We start from the raw sequence: 14,821 nt of genomic DNA, 5'->3' as shown, positions 1-14,821 counted from the left end.
CCCAGAATAGTTTATTGTCATTTGCAAGGTTTTGCCATCGTAATTTATTAACAAATTACATGCAAATATATTAAGTTTAGTACATCATGTTCATAGAAGAGTTATTCATAACAGCCAAAAGGTGGAAGCAACCCAGGTTTTCATCAAGGGATGAATGGATAAACAAGTTGTATATACACACAATGGATTACAATTCAGCCTTAAAGAGGAAGAACATTCCAACACATGGATGAACCTTGAGGACATTGTTCTAAGTGAAATAAGCCAGTCACATAGGACAGATAACTGCATGATTCTCTTATAGGATATACCTACAGTAATTAAATTCATAGAGACAGAAAGTAGAATGGTGGTTGTCAGGGGGTAGGGATGGGTAGTGGGAAATTGTTTAATAGGTATAGAGTTTCAATTTTGCAAGATAAAAGGAGTTTTGGAGATTAATTGCACAATATGTGAATGTGCATAACAATACTGAACTAGGTTAAAATAGTAAATTTATGTTATGTATTTTTACCCCAATTTAAAATATTTTACATATACATTTGATGTTGAGTTCAGTTATAGGACTAATTTATGGGAGATTTCGCTATTAGCAGTGATCGATTTAGAGAAACTCCAGCTATTGTTTTGCTTTTTGTCTTCATGACCGTAAGAACAAAGATGGAATTCTTCTAACTAGTCCTGTGACATTTGGAAAGTCCCTTCATTCTTTTTTTGAGCTTTGGTTTATTAATCTATAGGATGGGAATAATAATATGCATCTTATGGGCAGGCTTGAGAATTAATGAGATGATGTGTGTGCCTAGCACATAGCAGGTGCTCAATGCACGGCCATTCCATTGAGTTCCCTCTTCAGGTTCTTAAGGAATGAGACATCCAGTCCAGAGTGCAAGTTCAAGAGTATTTCCACAAACACACAAACACACTTGCCAGGGGGGTGGGGGAGGTAGAGGAGGATAAAGGGGAGATAAATGGTGCCAGAAGGGGATTTAACTTTGGGTGGTGGACCCACAGTGCAATATACAGACGATGTATTATAGAGTTGTACACCTTAAACCTATATAATTTATTAACCAATGTCACCCCAATAAATTCAATAAAACTTATAAAAGACCCAGTACATATATATTTAAGGAGTCCACCAGATTTTGAGTAATATATATTTTTTTTAGTTTTATAGTATTGGCTTGGAGGTCTATAGAACAACCAAGTGTCCACTTCATAAAAACATGCAGTTTCTGTAGCAGCTGTCAATTCAGATGATGTCTGTGCATGCCGTCCTTTATAAACATTGCTGTATCTTTCCTCTATAAACATTTTTTCTTTGGCAGTCCGAGGGCACAATACTCCATTGATGTTTATTGACTGACCTCTTTCCAGCCTGAATCATATGTGTTGCTTCTATCAAGCTTGTCACTTTTTTGCAAGTTTCCCATTAATCTACTTAATTTTTTTTTTAGGCCTCCAGGATTTGTGGAGATAAATTTATGGATTTCTATTGAGGGGGATAGAGACCTCACTGGGGAACAGCAAATTTTTAAAAAGGCCAGAGCTGATGGGTAAGGAGGTATAAAAGAGAACCTTTTAGCAGTTGCTGCTAAGAGACTTGAAAAATCTCAGTGGGGTTCTCATCAGTCACACTGTAGCCCTGGATCTGCCAGCCTCACCCTGTCTCCCTGACCCCCACCCCCCAGCACTGTGCTTCTCCCTGAGTCCTCCCCCCAGCACTGTGCTGTCTCTCTGAGCCCCCCAGCACTGTGCTGTCTCCCTGAGCACCCCACCAGCACTGTGCTGTCTCCCTGAGTCCTCCCCCCAGCACTGTGCTGTCTCCCTGACCCGCCCCCCCCAGCACTGTGCTTCTCCCTGAGCCTCCCAGCACTGTGCTTCTCCCTGAGTCCTCCCCCCAGCACTGTGCTGTCTCCCTGACCCCCCCAGCACTGTGCTGTCTCCCTGAGTCCTCCCCCCAGCACTGTGCTGTCTCCCTGACCCCCCCAGCACTGTGCTGTCTCCCTGACCCGCCGCCCCCAGCACTGTGCTTCTCCCTGACCCCCCCAGCACTGTGCTGTCTCTCTGAGCCCCCCAGCACTGTGCTGTCTCCCTGACCTCCCCCAGCACTGTGCTGTCTCCCTGAGCCCCCCCCAGCACTGTGCTGTCTCCCTGAGTGCCCCCCCCAGCACTGTGCTGTCTCCCTGAGCCCCCCAGGACTGTGCTTCTCCCTGAGTCCTCCCCCCAGCACTGTGCTGTCTCCCTGAGCCTCCCCAGCACTGTGCTGTCTCCCTGACCCCCCCCAGCACTGTGCTGTCTCCCTGACCCGCCCCAGCACTGTGCTGTCTTTCTGAGCGCCCCCCAGCACTGTGCTGTCTCCCTGACCCCCCACCCCAGCACTGTGCTGTCTTCCTGAGCCCCCCAACAGTATTATGCTGTCTCCCTGAGCCCCTCCCCAGCACTGTGCTGTCTTCCTGAGCCCCCCAGCACTGTGCTGTCTCCCTGACCCCCCCCCAGCACTGTGCTGTCTCCCTGACCCCCCCAGCACTGTGCTGTCTCCCTGACCCCCCCAGCACTGTGCTGTCTCCCTGACCCCCCCAGCACTGTGCTGTCTCCCTGACCCCCCCCCAGCACTGTGCTGTCTCCCTGACCCCCCCAGCACTGTGCTGTCTTCCTGAGCCCCCCAGCACTGTGCTGTCTCTCTGAGCCCCCCAGCACTGTGCTGTCTCCCTGACCCCCCCCCCAGCACTGTGCTGTCTCCCTGACCCCCCCAGCACTGTGCTGTCTCCCTGACCCCCCCAGCACTGTGCTGTCTCCCTGACCCCCCCCAGCACTGTGCTGTCTCCCTGACCCCCCCAGCACTGTGCTGTCTCCCTGACCCCCCCCAGCACTGTGCTGTCTCCCTGACCCCCCCAGCACTGTGCTGTCTTCCTGAGCCCCCCAGCACTGTGCTGTCTCTCTGAGCCCCCCAGCACTGTGCTGTCTTTGCTCCCAGCGCCTCTAACTCCTACCAGTCCTCAACATTTCAAGCTGCTTTGGGGTAGAATTCCCAGGCACCTGCTTTCAGCACTGTGTGTCCTCAGAATGGCCCGGTCTCAGTTTCCTGACTTCACAGGATTAGTGGAGACATGCATCTGAAATGCTATTGAAATGCAGCATTTCTAAATGAGGCCTTGGGACCTTCAATGCGAATCGTTCCTTTTACCCATGTCTGTGTCTAGGGCAAAATTTGTATAGTCTCAGCAAGGCCGTCTTGATGATGAAATGATTCTCATGCCTATTAGGCCCGTATTAATATTTGAAAAATAATATTTATTCTTCTCATTAGAATAAATTTAAAGTTTTGTAATATATTTGCCATACCTTCAGTGCTGTTATAAAAACCTTCTGAATGCTTATTTTTCCAGGTTTGTATCTATGTTAGTGATCCGCGTAGTAATTGATGACTGGTCATTTATCATGGGGAATTTCTTATGTCAACGTCACTGATAATAAGGGCTATCAGAAAGATAGTGAGGATTCTTGGTACTCTCTTAAGTGTAATTATCCAAAGGCAGAAATGCGATCTACTTTTTTTATTTCTACACACACACACACACACACACACACACACACACACACCACCACCACCACCACCCAAACCAAACCATGGTAATAAAAATAAAGAATACCATGAGGCAAATTATACCAAACAGGATTGGATAAAATTTGGAGTGTGCAGGCCACATAATATTTGAGTCCTTAGCTTTTATTTGCAGTTACTTAGGTTGACTAATGAACAGAAAGGCCACATCAGGTCACATTCACAGGATAAAGTAAGGGAGGAGCACTGTGAGTCTCCCCACTGGGCACACGTTATATTTGATATGAACACATGGCTTAGCCTGAAGGGAGGGGTGGCTGGCTTATTAATGCAACTGGGTTGGGGAGGTAGTAAAGAGATTGGTGTCTCTTTTATGATTAAGAAGCCACTACTGCCTGGGGATGCTCACCATCCAATGGCACATGAGATGTGTTCATGTCTAACAGATGTCAGAGTGGAGTAACGATAGTATGATGCCCGTTGCGGCGAAGTTGGAGAAAACTTCACCAAAGATCTTATTCTAGGAGGTTTTCAGGGTGAATAAAAGTTTTGGGGGTTTCAGCAGACCGAATAGCACAAAGACATGGAGTAGGGATATATGAGGGCCACGAATGGTCTGGTGGGGACAGAGATTACAGGCCACGGATGGATATGGTGACAAGGTGATGGGGACAGAGTTTGTGCTTGAATGAGGCTCCTGGGAACTGGAGGTGTTGAGACTGTAGGTGTGCAAGAGAGTGGCCACAATCAGCTTTGTAAGTGGGAAGGACTGCTTGGCAGAGAAAGGTGGGTAGAAATGTCCACAGCTCAGTGTGAAAAAAAAAATGCATTTTAAGACAGCAGTGACTGCTTGTATCTAGATGGGAGCAGAGGAGGTACATACAGATGACTAACAGAGCACACATGAGGTTATATGTTTAGTTAAAGGGCTTCACATCTAGTAGTTTTACTTGTCTTTCCACGTAGGAGCCACAGTGAGCTATGTGATATGAGTCTACTATTCTGGCATGTAATTTGCTTCTTTCTATTAAGAAATTGAATCACATTCCTGGGTCCAAATGCTGACTCTACCTTCACTAGCCATGACATTTGTCAACATATCTTTAAAGTGATAATTATAATTGTTCCCCAAATGTAGGGACAAACATTCCCTGGAAAGTGTCACTTTCCTCATGTCAAATTACAAGTACCTAGTATATAGTAAATATTATGATTATAATTTGAGAATGCACCAAAGTTGTTTTCTTTTGAAGAATTATGAGTAGTCCTGTGTTGAGAGAGAAGCATAGAGGACATATCTTTCATGAAAGCAAAAAGAAAAAAAGTCAAGATTTTTCAAATATTATAGAATTGAAGAAAGGAATGCCTTAGTGAGACAGTAAGTGGTTATCTATACTAATAAAAGGTAATATGCTAATTAGAGCAGACATCTTCCAGGCGTCCATCTGGATGTCCATCCGGACAAAGCCACAATGGCTGCGAGGGCCTAGGGCGGGTGCTGCGCTGGAGGGGTGGGCGGCGCTGCATGGGAGGGGCAGGCTGAAGCTCAGGCAGCCATGTGGGAGGGGTGGGCCGTGGCTCAGGTAGCCATGGTGGCTGGCAATGGCAGCAGCAGCAGGGTGATGGGGGCAGTGCCTTCCTCTGATTGGCCAGGTCACCTCCTGCAGAGGGAGGCTAGACTGTGGCTTAGGGTGGGGGTGAGGCAGAGGCAGTTAGGGGCAATCAGGCCAGCAGGGGTGCAAGTTAGGGATGATCAGGCATGCAGACAGAGGGGTTAGGTACGATCAGGCAGGCAGGCAAGGGGATAGAAGCCAGCAGTCCCAGATTGCGAGAGGGTGCAGGCTGGGCTGAGGGAATGCCCCATGCACGAATTTCATGCACTGGGCTTCTAGTTCTATATAATAAAAGGCTAATATGCAAATAGACTGAACAGCAGAACGACCAGTCGTTATGACCCCCACAGACCACTAGGGGGCAGACGCTCAATGCAGGAGCTTCCCCCTGAGGGTCAGTGCGCTCTCACAGGGGGAACGCTGCTCAGCCAGAAGCCCTGAGTTGGGCCCATGTCTGGCAAGCACAGTGGCAGTGGTGGGAGCCTCTCCCACCTTCATGGCAGCACTAAGGATGAGCAGGCCTAAGCTGTGAGTTGGACATCCCCGAGGGCTCCTGGACTGTGAGAGGGTGCAGGCCGGGCTGAGGGATCCCCTGGAGTGCACGAATTTTATGCACCCTGCCTCTAGTATGTTATAAACTCCACGGGGCATTCATTTATCTTGTATCTGAGTAGATTGTTGAAGGTAACAGGGTGTGTTTTCTGTGGACAATTTCCGAGTTTTAAAACTCATGAAGCGAAGCTTCATAAAAGTGAAGAAAAAAAAAGAGACACAGGCTACCTTCTATAAGACGGATGGAGGGAGAGTTCATTTGTAAGCTCTTTCTAAGATCAGCAAAGCAGCTCAGATCACCGGAAGTTTTACTCATTTCCTGCTTTGGATTTGAGCTTGTATGTAAAGAGTGAAAACAAAGTAGTATGAAGGCAGGGGACCGTTTACATTCCTGAAGGTGACTAATTGACACTTTTTTTTAAAAAAAGAACTTAATTTTTTAAATCCTCGTGCAGCATTGGGTCCTATTCAGCAAACTCCGCATCTGGTTACTGGTATTCAGGCATCGGTCATGATAAACAATTCCATTGTTTTGGCCTGACCCTGCATTGTTCCGCAAGAAAAGATGAAAATGTACTTTGCCGCGTGTCATTTATTTCACACAGAGATAATATGCTTTGTCTCTTCAGTGTTTATTTATTCTTAAAACGTAGATAATCTTCTTGTCTTCGGTTCTTTTGAAAAGTGGAGTCATTAGCTTTCTTTTGCTGCCAGACGTTGTTTGAAAGGTTTTATCTGCCTCCCAGACGATCCTTTAAATATTTTGGTGAAAATGAAATCTTTTGTCTTATGTAATAACATTCCCTGGCTCAAGGCTTCGTTGGCACGATTTTAGATATTCTTTTTAGCCATATAAAAGGTGATTTTTTTCTCCTATGTTTGAAAAATCTCCCTGACAGCCTTTCTGGTGTGTTTGAATTGCTCGAGCTTCTCCAATATTCTTCCTCACCTTGAGCATAATGGAAACAGAGAGGCCACAGCCAGTTTTTGGTTATCCTTGAGAAATGAAGCAGCAAATTAGCTGTGATAACATCCAATTCTCATTCGATGCAGCGGTTGAAGCCTCTACTGTCAAAACATTTACTGTTGGAAGTTTTAACCTTTTTCGATGTTTGACATTTCTCTTCCTTTCCCTCCTTTTCTCTTGTTCCGGTTGCCGAGCCTCCAGCGGTGACAGGAATTCTCAAACGCTCCTCATCATTCAGTTTCTAGGCTTCGATTACTTCTTTCATCCACACCGAGTGCAGCCGCCTGCTCAGTCTCCCTGAAGTCTCACTATCCAGCCCCAGACATTCACGCTACAACACTAAGCATAAGCATATTGACCAACATTCCAAACCTTCTCCTCTCCACCTGTATTTCCTATGATTCCCCACGTGCATCGGTGTGTCCTTGGCGGTTGCCTACCTCTGTGGCTTTGCTCCAAGTCCAGCCAAGACTTGCTTCTGTGCCTGGGCTGTACCTCCTCTCCACTGCTTCCCTCTCCACTACTTCCCTCTCCTGGCCCCCACTGTGTGGACTGTGACAATCTGTTTAGATCTGTTTAATCGTATGGCTTCCTTACTACTTTATTGACTCTGGGAGGATAGGGACCATGTTTGTCTCATTTTTCACTGCATCCCTAATCTCTTCTCCAGTCCCATACATATATTAGGCCCTTACTAAAGATTTTTAAACTGGATTCATGATTAAAGCAACTGACTCTTTTGTAAGCTACCCAGGGTGGGGATAGGTTGGGCTCACATAGATAGCCCATAAATATGGCCTCACCCATCTTTTTACCACAGACTCTTAAGGGCTGGTTTGCTTAATTGGGGTTAGCTCCCCACACTGCCAAAAGCTGTAAGAGCTGTGTGATGTGGGGCTGTGGTAAGTGTGCCCTGCTTGAAATTGAGCTGGTGTCTGCCATGCCTGGGACGTCAAGTTTAGAGAGGAGGCTCTGACTCATGTTCAAGGTTCGAATACAGGGACTCTTGGCCACGATAAAGCTCTTTGCTTCTTTCGAAGAGGTTCCAAACTACTCCTCATTTCCTTCCCAAAACCTTCCCCCTGCTACTTCAAAGCGTAGTGGTCAGCGGATTAATTGTTAGATGGGAGCCTTCATCTTTGATCCTTTTCAGTTACCTTTTCTCCTAACACGTTATCTGAGGAATTAAAGATATGCTTATCCACATACGTCAGGGCATACCCGACACTCTAGATGATGAAAGAGAGAAAAGTAACAATTTGGGGGAATCTCAAGAGGTTTGGTGCAATGACCTGGTTGTGTGTCTTCCCATCAGCTCACACTGTGCCTTACTTGTCTTTGTGTGAACGCACAGTAATCTCTGTTGAATGAATGAATGAACGAATGATAAAAGAGGCAGTTTTGTTTGTAATCTGTCTTAGTCTAAATCCCCCACCCGGCAATTGCAGGCCCTCATTCTCCTCTAAACTTTGGTCCTAGGGAAGACAGTAACATGTGACCTGTGACCTGTGACCTGTGACCTGTGACAAGGCAGGCTCCTGACTCTTTCCTTTGCTGCAGCCAGTCTGTTCCGAAAAATTGGCTTCCTTTCCTTCTACCTGGAAAGCAATCTAATGGACAATTTTTCATGGATGTGTTTGTTGGTGCTGCTGGGAGCTGAGGTTGTTATGTGCATTTTAACAAGGACAAGCAAAGAAACTGATTTCTAGTTATAGGATTTGAGGCATCATAAAATAAGATATTTAGGAACAGGAGCTTCCTTCCTCTGTGAAACGCAGCCCCGTTCCCACTCGGAGTGTCCTGTGTGCCCCTTCACAGGGTAGGGATGACAGCCCTGGCCCAGGGGCAGCTGCTCAAGCCTCCTGCCTCGTGGGACTCCCTTCTCCGCCCCTGCCAGCTGGACCTGCCTCCGGGCTGTCGGGAGGACTCAAGGTGTTAGCACATGTAATGCATTTAATGCTGGCACATGGTAAGGGCAAATTCCAGGCCTGTTAGTTTGCTTTTGAAGTATGTTGAAAATGTTAAATATAATGAGACAAAATGCTTACCATCGTCTCCAGTGATAGTCACCGACACAGTCTGTTTTCTAGTCGGGGAGGATTAGGGTCAGTGTTCATCTTTTGATTCTTTTTCTGTAAAACTCGGCCATGCAGAAAGTCTACCAGAAATTTCCAAGTCTGCGAGGCCAACTGCTGACACTTTCGTGGAAAACAAGCCAGTCCCCTGGCTTTTGTCATCATCTGGGTTTGCAAGCCTTCAGAGCTATACTATTTAAAATTCTCACCTCCCATGAGACACTTATGTTTCTGGTTGGAGAAAGTGCAGCGTTGCTCATGTACTACAGCAAACCTTGTGGTGCTGACTTAAATAGGAAGCATTGTTCTCCCTCATTGTACTGGAATGAATAGACGGGAGTTTACTTTTTCACAATTAAAACCTGTGAGCTAAAGTTACAGCATGAGGACCCATGGCCCCTTGAGACAAACACCCTACAGATTTGGGGGCTCCGTGAAGCGGCCAGGAGGCAGCCTGGGCTCTGGGGACTCATCTGCGGCCATAGCAGTTGAATCACAGGACGTTTAAATCACAAGTGGTCCCAGGCCTGGGCCAGAACCCTTTTGCTCATTGGTGCTCATAGGGGCACTGCATTTTGGACAAACTACACACCTTCTCTTAGTGTGTGTTTTCTGGGCCGCGCCTCTGCCCTGCCATCTAGGACATGCTCGCCTTCCTGCATTTAAACAGATGGCCGAGCTCGCAGCCTCCAGACGCTTTGTCAGGTTGTGTTTTTATCTCTTCCAGCAGCTCTTGTTCCTCCCACTTATCTGTGCCGTTCAGTCAGGCAGTCCTTTAACTTATTTTTATCTTGTTTGGCTCTTTCCCCTGGTATCTGCACTTTAAGTGAAGGACAGAGAACGGCCACGCGTGTGGAGGGGCTTGGAGAAGATGGCTGATCCCCCAGTGGGTGGCCTTGCTGCTGCTTCTCGGTGCGGAGGGATCCAGGTGGGATCTGAAATGCTGCACCGATGAAGTCCTTACCCCGTGTTAGTTTGCTTGGGCACTAAGATATTTTTCCAAAATGATCTATCATCATGCTAGAAAAATCACATACAAAGTACAGAGGAATCCATCATGTTATTCTACATACACACCATGTGAGAACAACACAGACAAACTGTTCGCATGGCCAAATCCAGAGCCCTGACGGCACCCGGTGCTGGCGAGGGTGTGGGGCAGCAGGAAGGCGCCTTCACTGCGGGTGGGGATGGATGCAAAACGGGGCAGCCACTTTGTAAGGCAGGTTGGCAGTTTCTTACAAAACCAAACACACTCATCCTACAAACGAAGCAAGCATGCTCTTTGATGTTTGCCCAAAGGAACTGAAAACTCATGTTTACACGAAAGCCTGCCCATGGCTGCTGTATACAACACTTTTTTCATAATTAGCAAAACGTGGAAGCCATCAAGATGCCCTTCAGGAGGTGAATAGATAAACTGTGGTACATCCAGACAATGGAATAGTATTCAGTGCTAAAAAGAAATGACCTAGCAAACCATGAAAAGGCATGGCAAAAGCTTAAACACATGTGATCACATGAAAGAAGCTACGTTGAAAAGGTTACATACTGCATGAGCCCAACTCTATGACATTCTGGAAAAGGCAGATCTATGGAGACACTCTTTTGAGTTGCCAGGGGTTGAGAGGAAGCAGGGCGAATAGACAGAACACATAGGATTTTTAGGGCAGTGAAAATACTCTGATATTATGATGATGAATACGTGTCATTATACATTTGTCCAAACCCACAGAATGTACAGCATGAAGAGTGAACGCTGAGGTGAACTATGGACTTTGTGGGATTATGATGTGTCCATGTAGGTTCATCCTTGGTAAAAAAAATGCGGCAGTCTGGTGAGGGATGTAGGTAATGGGAGGCTGTGTGTAGGTAATAGGAAATCTCTGTACCTCCCTCTCAATTTTGCTGTAAACACATAACTACTCTAAAAATGAAGTTTTTAATTATTTTTAAAATTCTCACCCGAGAGTGTTTTTATTGAGTTGAGAAAAAGAGAGAAGAAGGGAGAGAGAGAGAAACATTGACGTGAGAGAAAGATCTATCCATTGCCTCCCGCAAATGACCAGACCCAGGATTGAACCCCAAACCTAGACTGTGTCTTGATCAGGAATTGAACTCAAAACTCTCAGTGTATAAGAGGATGCTCCAACCAACTGAGCCATTCGGCCCCGGGCTAAAAAGAAAGTTTTTAAAAGCAAACAAACATTCCCCCCACAATCTATTCTATGTTTATGCTAAGAATTAATACATAACTAGTTAGAAATGTAAAATTAACTGGCTTTTATTATTTTTGTTTCTGTTTTTAGGATTCAATTGTAATCAAACCTTTCTTTCCTATTAACAATGACAATTTTATTGCCATTTTAAGTAGATTCGCTTTCCAAATCAGGGTGCCAGGGTCCTGGTGCATGTGGGGTCCTCCTGGTTTTCGGGTTGTTTTGGTCGCTCTCCATGTGCCGTGCAGGAGAATCGGGTGTTCTGAGCAGCAGCCAGCCCCATGTGAGGGAGGCCGGTTGTGCAGGCCTCGCCTAGATTTCCACCTGACTCCAGCCAGCTCTTCGGTTCATCAGGAGAGGTTAAGGGAGTCCACTCTGTGCCTCCAAACCACCTGCCTCTGGGGCGGGCCTGCTTCTGTCGGTTCCAGCCTGGGTCCTGATGTAGAGCGCCCCTTCCCCTGAGACCCCCAGGCCCGGCCTCCCTCCTGGGCCTGTCCTTTGTGCAAATACAGACACTTTACACCCAGTCACACTCCATAGTGTTGCTTCCTGATAGCAGGGTGGGTTAGATTGGCAGATAAAGCAAGTTTCTGAGATTGGAGGACAGCTGTCGCCACAAAGGAAAAAAAGCAGGTATGTGAGCTCTGAAGACCAATATCAATGCTGCCGCCAAGCCAGCCTGCGCCTTATTTCCGAGGCTTCGGCGCGGTGTAAAAATGGGTTTCTCTTTCTTTTTGTCATTTCTTTTATGTTCTTTCATTTTCTCAACACAGTATGCTGTGATCTGATTTAGCCTCTTATTGATAACGTCTCTGGCTTCTTATTTTCTCATGCCTCCTCTTTTCCTATCTTATTCTAATTGCTCATTTATTTCCTTTAAACTTTTATATTCTTTGTTTTTTCATTTCTTATGGATTTTCTCTCTTTCCTTCTATTTCCTCCCTGTTCTTGTGCTGGCTGGTAACCCAGAGATGAAATGTTTCCTGTGTGCTTGTCATGTGGGTAGAGTGTTAGCTTTGGTAAATGGTTGCACAGCTACCGGGTGAGAAGCGGGAGTGCTGTGGTTTTCTCTTTCCAAAAACTTTCTGACACATGGAACCACTTGCTGAAGAGAAGCTGGTTTGGTGGGGACGAAACTCTCACTGACAGTCTTCTAGTTGAACACAAACAGTGAATCTTATTGTATTTTAGACTTTATTTTGCACTCTCTCTCAAGTGGGGATCTTCTTCTCTCCTCTCTTCTTTTTCATTGGACATCAAGAAAGGGGCTCTCCGGCAGCCTGAGTGAGTTAGTGACACAGAGAGGCTGGGATTAATGGTCTCTCAGTTCCGCACTATTGTCCAGGGCTCTGTGACACCATGACTGCCCTTTCTATTTGGACAGTAGGTTGAAATTCCTTGTCAGCCATAGCAGAACTATCGGATTAAATAGACTGACATAACCTACCCCCCTCCCTACTCCTCCCCACTAACCTAATTCTTGAAGGTTATTCTCTAGATCAGGTTCTTCAATTGTTTGGTCTCAGGATCCCTTTATACTCTCTTTTTAAAAAGTATTTTATCTGTATGCTGCTGCCAGTGTATATAAAATAATCATTCTTGTGAAATATTAATTCATGAAAATTCAGAGAGGTAGGTGTTAAGGACTGACAAAAGCAGAAGTTTATAGAGTATGGCACGTTATAGGGTAAGTTTTTGTACAGACTTCAGATTTAGCTCTCTTTGAATATTCGCCAGTTCAAGAAAAGTGGTTTAGAACACCTTCAAAATTCATTTTACTACAAAAAGGAACAAACTTTCTGGATCTGAAGGGATTGGTACTTGAAGATACTCCAGTCAACAGGGGGTCATGTTGAGCATTCTGCAGACAGAATTGTTTCAGATCTGCCGCTGCCTGGGAAACTTTCACGGGGTTGAGCCTGGCCTCCAGCCAAAGCTGTTGAACCACTTTCTCCATAGCGGTGACGCTGGAGGAACCAGACATGGAGCAGGTAAGTGCCGGGCAGATTGGTCGGTAGCAGGTCGCGGGTCTCGGGTCCGCCCGGGCCAGACAGCCGGGCAGCGACGCGAGGGGCGGAGCTCGGAACTTTTCCCTTTATACTCTTTTTGAGAGAAGATTTTATTATGCTAAGAACATATAACATGAAGTCTAAAGTCTTAACAGATTTTTAAGTATACAAATAATGTTGCTAACTACAGGCATTATGTTGTACAGCAAGCATATCTCTAGAACCTATTTATCTAGTAGAACTGAAACTCTACATCCACTGAGACACAACTCCCCACATCTCCCCAGCCCAGCCCCTGGCAGCCACCATTTTATTCTTCACATCTATGAGTCTGACTATTTGAGATTCCTTACAGAAGTGGAATCATGCAGCACTCTCCATTGTGCATTCTTGGCACTCTTGTTAAAAATCAACTGACCATATACATGGAATTTATTTCTGTGTCTGATTTATTTCATTTGGCATACTGTCTTCCAGGTTTATCTGCATTGTCTCATAATGCCGGATTTCCTTCTTTTTAAAGGCTGAGTAACACCCCATTGTAATATATACCACACTTTAAAAATCTATTTATCCATCAATGGACATGTTTTCATTTGTGAATAGTGCTGCAATAGAGGCTGTGCCATTTTACATTTCTACCTGGAAAAGGGTTCCAATTTCTTCATATCCTCGCCTTGTCTTTCTCTTTTTCTTTTATTTTGTAATAGTCATCCTAACAGATCTGAGGTGATATCTCATTGTGATTTCGATTTGTATTTCCCTAATGATTAGTGGCATTGAACGTCTTTTCATAAATCAGTTAGCCATTTGTACATCTTCTTTAGAGAAATGTCTATTCAAGTCTTTATCCCATTTTTCAAATTAAATAAGCAGTTATTGGGTTTTTATTTTATTTTGCTACTGAGTCGTAGGAATGCCTTACATATTTTGGAAATTAATCCTTCCAGGTATATGGTTTGCAAATGTTTTCTCCCATTGTGTAGGTTGCCTTTTCACTATGTTCACTGTTTCCTTTGCTGTGAGGGAATACTTTAGTTTGATGTAGTCTCACTTGTCTATTTTTCCTTTTGTTGCCTATGCTTTTGGTGTCATATTCAAGAATCATTGCCAAGGTCAATGTCATGAAACTTTCTCCTATGTTTTCTTCTGGGAGTGTTAAACAGTTTCAGAACTTACATTTAAGTCGTTATCCATTTTGAGTAGGTTTTTGTGCATGGTATAAGAGAAAGGTCCAATTTTGTCCTTTTATAATGTGTATGCCTGTTTTTCCAAGAACATGTGTTGAAGAGACTATCCTTTCTCCATTGTGCATTCTTGGCACTCTGGTTGAAGATCCGCTGACCATGTATATATGGATTTATTTCTGGGCTTTCCATTCTCTTCTATATTTTTGTCTTTTTGCCAGTACCAGGTTGTTTTAATTATTGTGGCTTTGTAGTTTAGTTTGAAATCAGGAAGTGTGACACCTCCAGCTTTGTTCTTTTTCAAGCTAGTTTTGTCTATTGTGGCCTTTTGTGGTTCCATATGAATTTTAGAATTGTTTTTCCTCATTTATTCTTTTAGAAATGATTGAAGACCCCAAAGAGTTTTGTTCTATAAATATTTATTGTAATAGAAATGAAAACCAAACAAAATTTAAAAGACCAGAATTTATAAGCATATAAGCACACATCCCAGTGGCCATCAGAGACTCTGAAAATCTCTACTATATATTCTTACAGGATAAGAGTGAATTTATAATATACATATTTTTATAGAATAAGAGTTAAAAAAGTAAATTACATTTTAATATGGCTATTAAAATCGGTGTGATCT

At 44.8% G+C, this 14,821-nt stretch overlaps 1 protein-coding gene across 1 annotated transcript in view; it reads left to right on the top strand.

The window, feature by feature from the left end:
• CD226 (CD226 molecule) overlaps nt 1-14,821 on the top strand; it is a 52,461-nt gene that overhangs the window by 13,604 nt on the left and 24,036 nt on the right. The gene's annotated exons all lie outside the window — the stretch shown is intronic.

The sequence above is a fragment of the Myotis daubentonii genome, chromosome 8 (assembly GCF_963259705.1).
Source record: "Myotis daubentonii chromosome 8, mMyoDau2.1, whole genome shotgun sequence".
Taxonomy (NCBI): Eukaryota; Metazoa; Chordata; class Mammalia; order Chiroptera; family Vespertilionidae; genus Myotis; species Myotis daubentonii.
Note: the sequence above shows the minus strand (reverse complement) of the source record. Positions and strands in the feature narration are given on the sequence as shown.